The 12,638-nt window shown below is 44.7% G+C and overlaps 1 protein-coding gene across 4 annotated transcripts in view; it reads right to left on the bottom strand.

Annotated features, from left to right (window-relative positions):
- Window positions 1-12,638, bottom strand: part of LOC115149385 (integrin alpha-1-like) — an 83,114-nt gene that overhangs the window by 56,424 nt on the left and 14,052 nt on the right. The window lies entirely within an intron of this gene.

The following is a 12,638-nucleotide window of genomic DNA, read 5'->3' as shown; positions in this document are numbered from 1 at the left end:
ATTGGGATTTTATTTTAGGAATAAGGCCTGTTTTTCTTTTGAAGCCAGAAGGAGGCTAGTATCAGCTACATTTATGCCTTTACTAGACTATGGAGATATTTTATATATGAATGCTTCCGCTCAGTGTTTGAGATCAATTGACACCCTTTGCCATCGCACTTTGAAATGTATTTTAAACTGCAAAACCCTTATGCACCACTGCACTTTGTATACCAGGGTTGGTTGGCCTTCTGTAGTCACTCGTAGGCTCAGTCACTGGTATACTTTTATTTACAAAGCCATTTTGGGTTTACTACCTTTTTATTTGGGCATTTTTATTGTTCAGAAATGTGGTGGGTACTCTCTTCGTTCGCTGGACTTTATCCTGCTAACTGTTCCAAATGTCCGAACTGAATTTGGTAAAAGGGCTTTTATGTACTCTGCGCCATTGTCTTGGAACGCCTTAAAAATGTGTCCCAATTGGTATTTTTAAATCACTGATGAATGATCTTGAGACTGATTCCCTGACCTGTCAATGTTTTTAATTTGCTGTTTTTGATTTTGTTATACTCTTGTGAATTCTATGGTTTTTACTAGATTACTTGTAGTTTTTCATGTTTTTTGTCTATAATTTTTGTAATGACTTGGTGCTGCCTATCTTGGCCAGGACGCTCTTGAAAAATAGATTTTAAATCTCAATGAGCCCTTCCTGGTTAAATAAAGGTTTAATAATAATAATAATAAATGATCGAAGAGAATTTTGTCCCGCACAATGAATATAGTTGCGAAAAGTCCCTGTATTCCTAGATTCAGATCATTCAGGTGAGAAAAAACATCACCCAGATAGGCCAGTCGTGTGAGAAACTCGTCATCATGCAAGCGGTCAGAAAAGTGAAAATGATGGTCAGTAAAGAAAACTTTAAGCTTGTCTCTCAATTCAAAAAAACGTGTCAATACTTTGCCCCTTGATAACCAGCGCACTTCTGTATATTGTAAAAGCGTTACATGGTCGCTGCCCATATCATTGCATAATGCAGAAAATACACGAGAGTTCAAGGGCCTTGCTTTAACAAAGTTAACCATTTTCACTATAGTGTCCAAAAAGTATTTCAAGCTGTCAGGCATTCCCTTGGCAGCAAGAGCCTTTTAGTAGATGTTGCAGTGTACCCAAGTGGCGTCGGGAGCAACTGCTTGCATGCAGGTTACCACTCCACTATGTCTCGCTATCATGGCTTTTGCATCATCAGTACAGATACCAACACATCTTGTCCACCAAAGTCCATTTGATGTCCCAAAGCTGTCCAGTACTTTAAAAATATCTCCTCATGTTGTCCTGGTTGTCAGTGGTTTGCAGAAGAGGAAGTCTTCCTTAATTGACTCCCCATAAACGTAACAGACATATACCAGGAGCTGTGCCAGGCCCGCCACATCTGTTGACTCATCCAGCTGTAACACATAGAATTCACTGGCTTGTATGCAAAGCAGTAATTGTTTCAAAACATCTCCTGCCATGTCATTGATGCGTCGTGAAACTGTGTTGTTTGATGAAGACATTGTCTGTATAGTTTTTTTGTCTATTTTCCCCAGCATTGTCCCAGCCATATCCGCAGCAGGGGGAAGAATTAAGTCCTCCACAATAGTATGGGGCTTGCCTGTCCTAGCCACTCGGTAGCTCACCATATAAGACGCTTCTAGCCCCTTCTTATTAATGGTATCTGTTGCTTTTATACATGTCTTACTACTCAAAAGTCGTCTTTATTCTTGCTCAAAAAATCCTGTGGCTTTTTTTCCTAATTGTTATGTTTCGTTTCTAAATGTCTGCGCAAGAGTGAAGGTTTCCCACGAGAGAATAACAGTTAATGTGATTGGATGTTAATTATTGGACTAGGTTGTGTTGTTATTTCGCTGAACATTAGATGGTTTCATTTTATTTTTGTCTACTCAGGCGAGAAAAAAACCTCACCCAAATGTATAGCCCCGTTGGAAAATATAAATGTACCGTTTGAAAATGTGAAGAAAAAAAGTTGAATCACATTTTTATTTGGCGTACCCCCGACGGCATTGCGTGTAACCCAGTTTGGGAATACCTGATGTATAGGAAACGTGCTGCACTGAGGGGGACAGAAGAGGGACATTTCCTTCCACTGGCCAGCCCTGCCTTCCACTAAGAATATCACAACATCTTGCATGTGTGTCACGTCTTTAGGTGATTGAATTGAACAAGCACAACACACACACACACACACACACACACACACACACACACACACACACACACACACACACACACACACACACACACACACACACACACACACACACACACACACACACACACACAATCTAGAAGTGACTTAACACTCCCATTGAGAAGCACTCAAATCCTTTCAGCACGTCTCAGATGAAATCCAGTCCTCCTCTGATGTGGGGTGATATATATACCAACCAGACCGACACCCTTTCTGCGTCATGTCTGTGGTCGCCCCCGACCTGTCAGCCATGCTTAGCCACAATAAAGCCCACCTTAAATCAGCACTACAGGCCTGTTAGCCAGACTTAACCGTAAAACTGATCCCCAATCAGTGTTAGAAGTGTGATCAACCACACTTGACAACAGTAAAACTAACTGACCCTGTGAAAAATATCAAACCTCAGGTCTGGTAGCCATTAAGTGGAGCAACCTGACATTGATCTTACATATCAGTTCAGGTTAGGTGGTAAGGTGAGCCGTGGTTAAACTGATCCTAAGTCAGTGTCTGGTGTTTGACCCTCCGAGCCAGATGTGATCACTAACTCAGTTCAGGCTAGCGGTGAGCAGTGATAAAAAACTGATCCTAAATCAGTTCGCTAGAATCTGATCATTCCGGGAAGCAGTGTTCACTAACTCATTCCAAGCTGTGGTAAAACTGATCCTAAATCAGTTCGCTAGAATCTGATCATTCCGGGAAGCAGTGTTCACTAACTCATTCCAAGCTGTGGTAAAACTGATCCTAAATCAGTTGGCAGGCAGTGGTAGTCAGGGAAAGAATTAAGAGACGTCAGCAGCACAGTGCTCTGCTCTCTAATGAGAAGGATAGTCTGACTCTGCTTCTCCGAGACATATGTTGGCATGGACCAGGAGCACATTCTCATACTCTCTATCCACCCCCCCCCCCTCTCTCTCTCTCTCTCTGTGTTTCTCTTTCCCTTCCTGACTGCTTGGTCACTGTGTTCTAGGGAACACTCTCTTGGGTTGTTTTCTTTATTATGGGTTCTGACATTGGTTCTCTCTTGGGTTCTATTGGGTTCTGACATTGGTTATCTCTTGGGTTCTACTGGGTTCTGACATTGGTTCTCTCTTGGGTTCTATTGGGTTCTGACATTGGTTATCTGTTGGGTCCTATTGGGTTCTGAAATGACTTTTTACTCCAACTGGAGACTCATTATGTTCCCAGTAGAATTCATCTATTTGCTTAGTTACTGTTTTATGTGCCACTTAGTCACTGTTTTATGCGCCACCACTGTGCCAATGGGCTCCCGAGTGGTGCAGCGGTCTAAGGCACTTCATCTCAGTGCAAGAGCTGTCACTGCAGTCCCTGGTTCATATCCAGGCTGCATCACATCCGGCTGTGATTGGGAGTCCCATAGGGCGACACACAATTGGCCCAGAGTAGGCCGTCATTGTAAATAAGATGACTTGCCTAGTTAAATAAAAAATAAATAAATGTATTGTTATATGATTAGGCTACAAAGTCATCTCTACCAGTAGATGTGGCTGTCTATTTAGAGTCCCTATAAATCTCGGTGGAAAGTAATTTAATGTGTACGTAGGATGTAACAGAATGTGTGTAGGTGGTGCTCAGACACAGACGTGTCTTAATATGCAATGAAGACAGGACTGAGAAAACATAAGATGAGTCCGATTGGTCAAATCAAGTGTTAGCTGGCATGGATGTAGGCAGAGGACGCTGTACATTAAACAAGAACAACATTGGCAGCCATACAGTAATATAATGCCTCAGAGTCAATTGGAACGTACCCAATTGATCCATTCATTCAACAGGGACTGTTCCCCATTAACCAATTCATTCAACAGGGACCGTTCCCCATTAACCAATTCATTCAACAGGGACCGTTCCCCATTAACCAATTCATTCAACAGGGACCGTTCCCCATTAACCAATTCATTCAACAGGGACCGTTCCCCATTAACCAATTCATTCAACAGGGACCGTTCCCCATTAACCAATTCATTCAACAGGGACCGTTCCCCATTAACCAATTCATTCAACAGGGACCGTTCCCCATTAACCAATTCATTCAACAGGGACCGTTCCCCATTAACCAATTCATTAAGGAGGGACCATTCCCCATAGACCCATTCATTCAACAGGGACCGTTCCCCATAGACCCATTCATTCAATAGGGACCGTTCCCCATAGACCCATTCATTCAACAGGGACCGTTCCCCATAGACCCATTCATTCAACAGGGACCGTTCCCCATAGACCCATTCATTCAATAGGGACCGTTCCCCATAGACCCATTCATTCAACAGGGACCGTTCCCCATAGACCCATTCATTCAATAGGGACCGTTCCCCATAGACCCATTCATTCAATAGGGACTGTTCCCAATTGACCAATTCATTCAATAAGGACCGTTCCCATTCATTCACTGTGTGTCCATCTACAGTATGCACTGTGTGTGAAGTCCATGGAGCTGCCTGCCATATCTGATTCCATATTGGAACTGGAACTTCCAAATCTATTCATTGGACCGCTGGTTTTTAAAGGCCTGGAACAAGGAATAGGAATACAAGTCACCACCCACGGAATTACATAATTTTCCATGCTGGTTGTCAAGTATTTCATGCCAGAATCTTCCCCATCCCCAATCGTGCTCTATCACACACCCACAAACTCATCCAAACCCTCATCCAAATATTACTAACACCCGACTCATGTTCAAAAGTGCTGATCACAAAGCTTTTTATCAGCAGAGCTAACTTGCAACACAAAGCTGGGATAGGAGTTAAGGGAGCTGCTGCGCTCGATTAAACATTTCACAGAAAGACAAAAAATACACCCCGTGATGAGGTCACAGGGTTCACTTCTTCTTCTCCCTTTAGGCAACCTTCATCTCCCTTTAGGCAACCTTCATCTCCCTTTAGGCAACCTTCATCTCCCTTAGGCAACCTTCATCTCCCCTTAGGCAACCTTCATCTCCCTGTAGGCAACCTTCCACTCCCTTTAGGCAACCTTCATCTCCCCTTAGGCAACCTTCATCTCCCCTTAGGCAACCTTCATCTCCCCTTAGGCAACCTTCATCTCCCCTTAGGCAACCTTCATCTCCCCTTAGGCAACCTTCATCTCCCCGAAGGCAACCTTCCTCTCCCTGTAGGCAACCTTCATCTCCCTTTAGGCAACCTTCATCTCCCTTTAGGCAACCTTCATCTCCCTTAGGCAACCTTCATCTCCCCTTAGGCAACCTTCATCTCCCTGTAGGCAACCTTCCACTCCCTTTAGGCAACATTCATCTCCCCTTAGGCAACCTTCATCTCCCCGTAGGCAACCTTCCACTATCCTTTAGGCAACCTTCATCTCCCCGTAGGCAACCTTCATCTCCCCTTAGGTAACCTTCATCTCCCCGTAGGCAACCTTCATCTCCCTTAAGGCAACCTTCATCTCCCCTTAGGCAACCTTCATCTCCCCGTAGGCAACCTTCATCTCCCCGTAGGCAACCTTCATCTCCCTTAAGGCAACCTTCATCTCCCCTTAGGCAACCTTCATCTCCCCGTAGGCAACCTTCATCTCCCCGTAGGCAACCTTCATCTCCCTGTAGGCAACCTTCCTCTCCCCTTAGGCATCCTTCCTCTCCCTGTAGATAACAATGCAGAACTGATTTTTCTTGCCCAGAGTGAGACATTTTATGAAGACCGGCTACTGTACAATATATACAAAAAAAATTAACTGGACCTTTCAACACAAGAAAAAAATTATAAATATCAAATACAGCTTCAAAAGAAGAGAGCAGTCAAGTGTACGTTTAAAACAGGCAGCATGCTGACCTGTTCCCTGCTGCTCTCAAACAAAGAAATAACAGGATTCTTATAAGAATACCCACTATGCATCAGCCAATGGGAATACGTTTCACACATTGATCAATTAACAAACAAGGGCAACCATTACATTATATACCTGTTCATATTATAAACATACATTTATTTCCATAGCACACACACTTCAATAAAGGTGCTACACCATGCATTAAGTATAAATTGAAGTTAGGGATATGAAAATATACGTCCCCCTGGGAATAAGCTACATCCGCATATCCCATACCATGAAAAACCTTGCGCTCGAACCGACCCTCATTTCAATGTCAAATCTCTGACCCGGAAATGGATAGAACTCTTCAATCACAATAAACAAGGTAGAAATTTAAATTTAGGAAGATTCAAAAAAATAAAAAAATAAATAATTCAGCTTAACGTTTCAATTACTAAACATGATCACATTATAGAGGTAACTTCTGATTGTTACATACATGATAAGAAATAAAATGTTACTGCGTAGACACCACGGATTTGAACATATTCAAGGACAACAATGCCAACATACACGACTCCACAGACAGGTTCACATCTTATATAAATGTATAGGAAGAGAACTGCATACCATCAAATATGTTTCTATTACACAGCAATGACTTGCCATTGTTCACTGGTGAGCTTAGGGCTCTCCACAGTGCCAAAGAGGAAGACCACAGGAGCAAGACCAGGGACCTCTATAGAGAGGCCAAGAAAAAGGTACCCTCATGAATTAAGTCAGCCAAACAGCAGTACAAAGACAGGCTAGAGCAACAGCTCTCCAGCTAATTTTTATCAACATGTTAAATGTGCAACCAGAGGGAAAAAAATTCTAGACCACCTTTACTCCACACAGAGACGCGTACAAAGCCCTCCTTTGCAATCCATTTGGTAAATCTGACCCTAACTCTATCCTCCTGATTCCTGCTTACAAGCAAAAATTAAAGCAGGAAGCACCAGTGACTTGGTCTATAAAAAAGTGGTCAGATGAAGCAGATGCTAAACTACAGGACTGTTTTGCTAGCACAGACAGATTCTTGAGGAGTACGCCACATCAATCACTGGCTTTATCAATAAGTGCATTGAGGACATCGTCCCCACAGTGACTACGTACATACCCCAACCAGAAACTTTGGATTACAGGCAACATTCACACTGAGCTAAAGAGTAGAGTTGCTGCTTTCAAGGAGTAGAACTCTAACCCGGAAGCTTATAAGAAACCCCGCTATGCCCTCCGACGAACCATCAAACAGGCAAAGCGTCAAGACAGGACAAAAATTGAATCGTACTACACCAGCTCCGACGCTCGTCGGATGTAGCATGGCTTGCGAACTATTACAGACTAAAAAGGGAAGCACAGCTGAGAGCTGCCCAGTGACACGAGCCTACCAGATGAGCTAAATGACTTCTATGCTCACTTCAAGGTAAGTAACACTGAAACATGCATGAGAGCATCAGCTGTTCCGGATGACTGTGTGATCACGTTCTCCACAGCCGATGTGAGTAAGACCTTTAAACAGGTCAACATTTACAAGGCCGCAGGGCCAGACGGATTACCAGGACACGTACTCCGAGCATGCTAACCAACTGGCAACTGGCAACCGCTAACCAACTGGCAAGTGTCTTCACTGACATTTTCAACCTCTCCCTGTCTGAGTCTGTAATACCAACATGTTTCAAGCAGACCACTATAGTCCCTGTGCCCAAGAACACTAAGGTAACCTGCCTAAATGACTACCGACCCGTAGCACTCACGTCTTTAGCCATGAAATGCTTTGAAAGGCTGGTCATGGTTCACATCAACCCCATTATCCCAGAAACCCTAGACCCACTCCAATTTGCATACCGCACCAACAGATCCACAGATGATGCAATCTCTATTGCACCCCACACTGCCCTTTCCCACCTGGATAAAAGGAACACCTATGTGAGAATGCTATTCATTGACTACAGCTCAGCATTCAACACCATAGTGACCTCAAAGCTCATCACTAATCTAAGGACCTTGGGACTAAACACCTTCCTCTGCAACTGGATCTTGGACTTCCTGACGGGCCGCCACCCGGTGGTAGGGGTAGGTAACAACACATCCGCCATGCTGATCCTCAACACTGGGGCCCCTCAAGGGTGAGTGCTCAGTCCCCTCTTGTACTCCCTGTTCACTCATGACTGCACGGCCAGGCACGACTCCAACACCATCATTAAGTTTGCCGATGACACAACAGTGGTAGGCCTGATCACCGACAATGATGAGACAGCCTATAAGGAGGAGGTCAGAGACCTGACCATGTGGTGCAAGGACAACAACCTCTCCCTCAACATGATCAAGACAAAGGAGATGATTGTGGACTACAGGAAAAAGAGGACCGAGCACGCCCCCATTCTCATCGACAGGGCTGTAGTGGAGCAGGTTGAGAGCTTCAAGTTCCTTGGTGTCCACATCACCAACAAACTAATGTAACCGATGTGAAATGGCTAGTTAGTTAGCGGTGGTGCGCGCTAATAGCGTTTCAATCGGTGACGTCACTCGCTCTGAGACTTGAAGTAGGGTTTCCCCTTGCATTGCAAGGGCCGCGGCTTTTGTGGCGCGATGGGTAACGATGCTTCGTGGGGTGTCAGTTGTTGATGTGTGCAAGGGTCCCTGGTTCGAGCCCAGGTTGGGGCGAAGAGAGGGACGGAACCTACACTGTTACACTAACATGGTCCAAATACACCAAGACCGTCGTGAAGAGGGCACAACAAAACTTATTCCCTCTCAGGAGACTGAAAAGATTTGTCATGGGTCCTCAGATCCTCAATAGGTTTTACAGCTGCACCATCGAGAGCATCCTGACGGGTTGCATCACTGCCTGGTATGGCAACTGCTCGGCCTCCGACCGCAAGGCACTGTGCAGAGGGTAGAGCATACGGCCCAGTACATCACCGGGGCCAAGCTTCCTGCCATCCAGGACCTCTACACCAGGTGGTGTCAGAGGAAGGCCCTAAAAATTGTCAAAGACTCAAGCCACCATAGTCATAGACTGTTCTCTCTGCTACCGCACAGCAAGCGGTACTGGAGCGCCAAGTCTAGGTCCAAGAGATTTCTAAACAGCTTCTACCCCAAGCCATAAGACTGCTGAACAGCTAATCAAATGGCTACCCAGACTATTTGCATTGCTCCCCCCCCCATATACTGCTGCTACTCTGTTATTATCTATGCATAGCCACTTTAATAACTCTACCTACATTTACATAATAACCTCAATTACCTCGACACCGGTGCCCCCGCACATTGACACATTGATTCTGTACCGGTACCCCCTGTATATAGCCCCGCTATTTACTGCTGCTCTTTAAATATGACTTTTTGGGTGGTATTTTCTTTAAACTGCATTGGTTGTTAAGGGCTTGTAAGTAAGCATTTCACTGCAAGGTCTACACCTGTTGTATTTGCCGCATGTGACAAATACATTTGATTTGAAAAACACCTTTCGGACTCTTTATCCCTCCGCACTGGTGCGCCGCAAGGCTGCGTGCTCTCCCCTCTACTCTACTCATTCAACACCAACTTCCAACAACGCATCTGTCAAACTACTAAATTTGCAGACTACACTACTCTGATCGGTCTCATCACCGACAGCGATGAGTCCATGTACTGTGGAGAGGTCGACCGGCTAGTGTTATGGTGCAGTCGCAATAACCTATAACTCAACACAGAAAAAACTGTAGAAATGGTGGTTGACTTCAGAAAACGCCCCCCACCATCTCTCCCCCTCAAGATTGATGGCTCAGCTGTCAGCACAGCTGAATTATTCAAATTCCTGGGCACAATCATCTCCCAAAACATCAAGTGGGTGGATAACATCACAGCGGTCACCAAGAAGGCACAAAAGCATATGTATTACTTGCGGCAGCTGAAAAAATCTCCCTGCCAATCCTGATCCGGTTTTACGGATCAGTCCATCCTCACCTCCTCCATCACCATCTGGTTTGGGTCTGCGTCTGCCCGCTGCACTATGCATTGGGGCAGGTAGCATTCTCCTGACATCCGCAAACCCCAGATTCGACCGTCGGACTGCCAGATGGTGAAGCGTGATTCATCATTCCAGAGAACACGTTTTCACTGCTCCAGAGTCCAATGGCGGTGAGCTTTTCACCACTCCAGCCGACGCTTGGCATTGCGCATGGTAATCTTAGGCTTGTGTGCTATTGCTCGGCCATGGAAACCCATTTCAATAAGCTCCCGACAAACAATTGTTGTGCTGTTGCTTCCAGAGGCAGTTTGGAACTCGGCAGTTAGTGTTGCAACCGACAGACAATTTTTACGCGCTACGCTCTTCAGCACTTGTTGGTCCCATTCTGTGAGCTTGTGTGGCCTACTACTTCGCGGCTGAGCAGTTCTTGGTCCTAGACATTTCCACTTCACAATAACAGCATGTACATTTGACCAGGACAGCTCTAGCAGGGTAGAAATTTTATGAACTGACTTGTTGGAAAGGTGGCATCCTATGACGGTGACGTTGAAAGTCACTGAGCTCTTCAGTAAGGCCATTATACTGCCAATGTTTGTCTATGGAGATTGCATGGCTGTGTGCTCGATTTTATATACCTGTCAGCAAAGGGTGTGGCTGAAATAGCCGAATTTGAAGGAGTGTTCACATACTTTTGAATATATAGTGTATGAGCCGTCCTCCCCTCAGCAGCCTCCACTGGTATACCCACTGTACATGTGTATATCTGCTCATTTTCTTATAGCTCTATGCTCACTCTACCTAGTTGTATATAATGTATGCAAACTTTGTGTCAACTCCACTGTCTGTATTCTGTCTCTAAATGTTGTCTATCACTAGCAGCACCATATCACCAGGTAACATTCTGAGTATGTTGTCTATATCTAGCAGCACCATATCACCAAGTAACATTCTGAGTATGGTGTATATCACTAGCAGCACCATATCTGAGTATGTTGTATAGCACCTTGGACTCAGTGAGAACTTGCAGGGAGAAACTTTGTAACGGGGCAGGGGAAAAAGAGGGAGAAGCATCGGGGATAGTCGCATTAGAAGGGTGGGAGATGAGAAAATGTTGGACAGGCAAGGAGACATGGCTGAGTCAAATAGGAATCCTGACTTAATGAAGTGGTGATTAAAGAGCTCAGCCATGTGCTTCTTGTCAGTAACAACCACATCATCAACATTAAGGGACAGCTGTGAGGAGGAGGGTTTTTCTCCAGGTCTTTAACCGTTTTCCATAACTTCTTAGGGTTAGACCCACAGAGCGAGAACTGCTCCTTAAAGCAACTAACTTCGGCCTTCCGGAAAGCCTGAATGCACTTATTTCTCATTTGCCTGAACGATAGCCAGTCAGCCAGAGTATGCGTGTGCCGAGCCTTTCGCCAAATGCAATTCTTGAGGTGGAGTAACTCTGCAAGATCACGGTCGAACCAGAGGCTGAAGCTGTTTTTAATTCTCACTTTCTTTATGGGGGCGTTTGTTAACAATGCCACTGAAAATATCAAAAAAGAAGGTCCAAGCATCTTCGACAGAGGGGATCAAGCTGATTCTATATCATTTTACAGAGGACGGTTCATGAAGGAAGGCTTGCTCATTAAAGTTTTTTTAGTAAGAGTCTATGACAAATCAGGACAGGTCGTTTCACTGAGCAGCCATTACAAACACAGGCTGTAAAACAGTGATCACTAAGGTCATTACAGAAAACACCAGACTGATACCTATCAGGATTATTTGTGAGGATAACATCGAGGAGAGTAGCCTTTTCTCTGTGTTTGGAGTCATACCTTGTGTGATTGGTAATAATCTGAGAAAGATTTAGGGAGTCCCATTGCTTTTGGATTTGGTCAGGTGGTTTAAGCATGTCCCAGTTTAGGTCACCTAGCAGGACAAATTCAGACTTAGTGTAAGGGGCCAGGAGAGAGCTTAGGGCAGGTAGGGTACAGGCCGATGCTGATGGAGGACGATAGCACCCAGCAACAGTCAACAAAGAGCTATTTGAAAGTTTAATTCTTAAAACCAAAAAATCGAATTGTTTGGGGACAGACTTGGTGGAGACAACCGAGCACTGAAGGTGATCCTTGGTAAAGATTTCCACTCCCCCACCTTTGGAAGATCTGTCTTGCCGAAAAAGGTTATAACAAGCAAGGTTAACATCAGTATTCAAAACACTCTTCCTTAACCACGTCTCAGTAATGACCAACACATCTGGATTAAAACTGTAAACCCACACTTTCAATTGATCCATTTTAGGTAATAAGCTTATAGTGTTAACGTGCAGAAAACCCAGGCTTTTACGAGAGCAGAAATCAGTGAAGCAGATATCAGAGCAGAAGTCAGAATTGGGGCTAGCGACAGTAGATGGGCCAGGGTACATGCACATTTCCAGATATTATCAACAGTAATACAATCAACGCACGGCATAGGACAGGGAGAGCATCAGATGGCATCCGATGGCAACAAGATCATATTGTACAGCAATTTCATCCGGTAACATGAATACAAAGCTGACGAGAGGATGGGAGGCCAAAAGTCCAGGTAACCAATAGAGAGTCAGAGTCCTGAGTGTGGGAACAAACATAGTCTGTCCCACGGTTGGG

Source organism: Salmo trutta, chromosome 15, assembly GCF_901001165.1.
Source record: "Salmo trutta chromosome 15, fSalTru1.1, whole genome shotgun sequence".
In the NCBI taxonomy this organism is placed as follows: Eukaryota; Metazoa; Chordata; class Actinopteri; order Salmoniformes; family Salmonidae; genus Salmo; species Salmo trutta.
The sequence above is the reverse complement of the archived record's forward strand: the minus strand, read 5'-3'. Positions and strand labels throughout refer to the sequence as shown.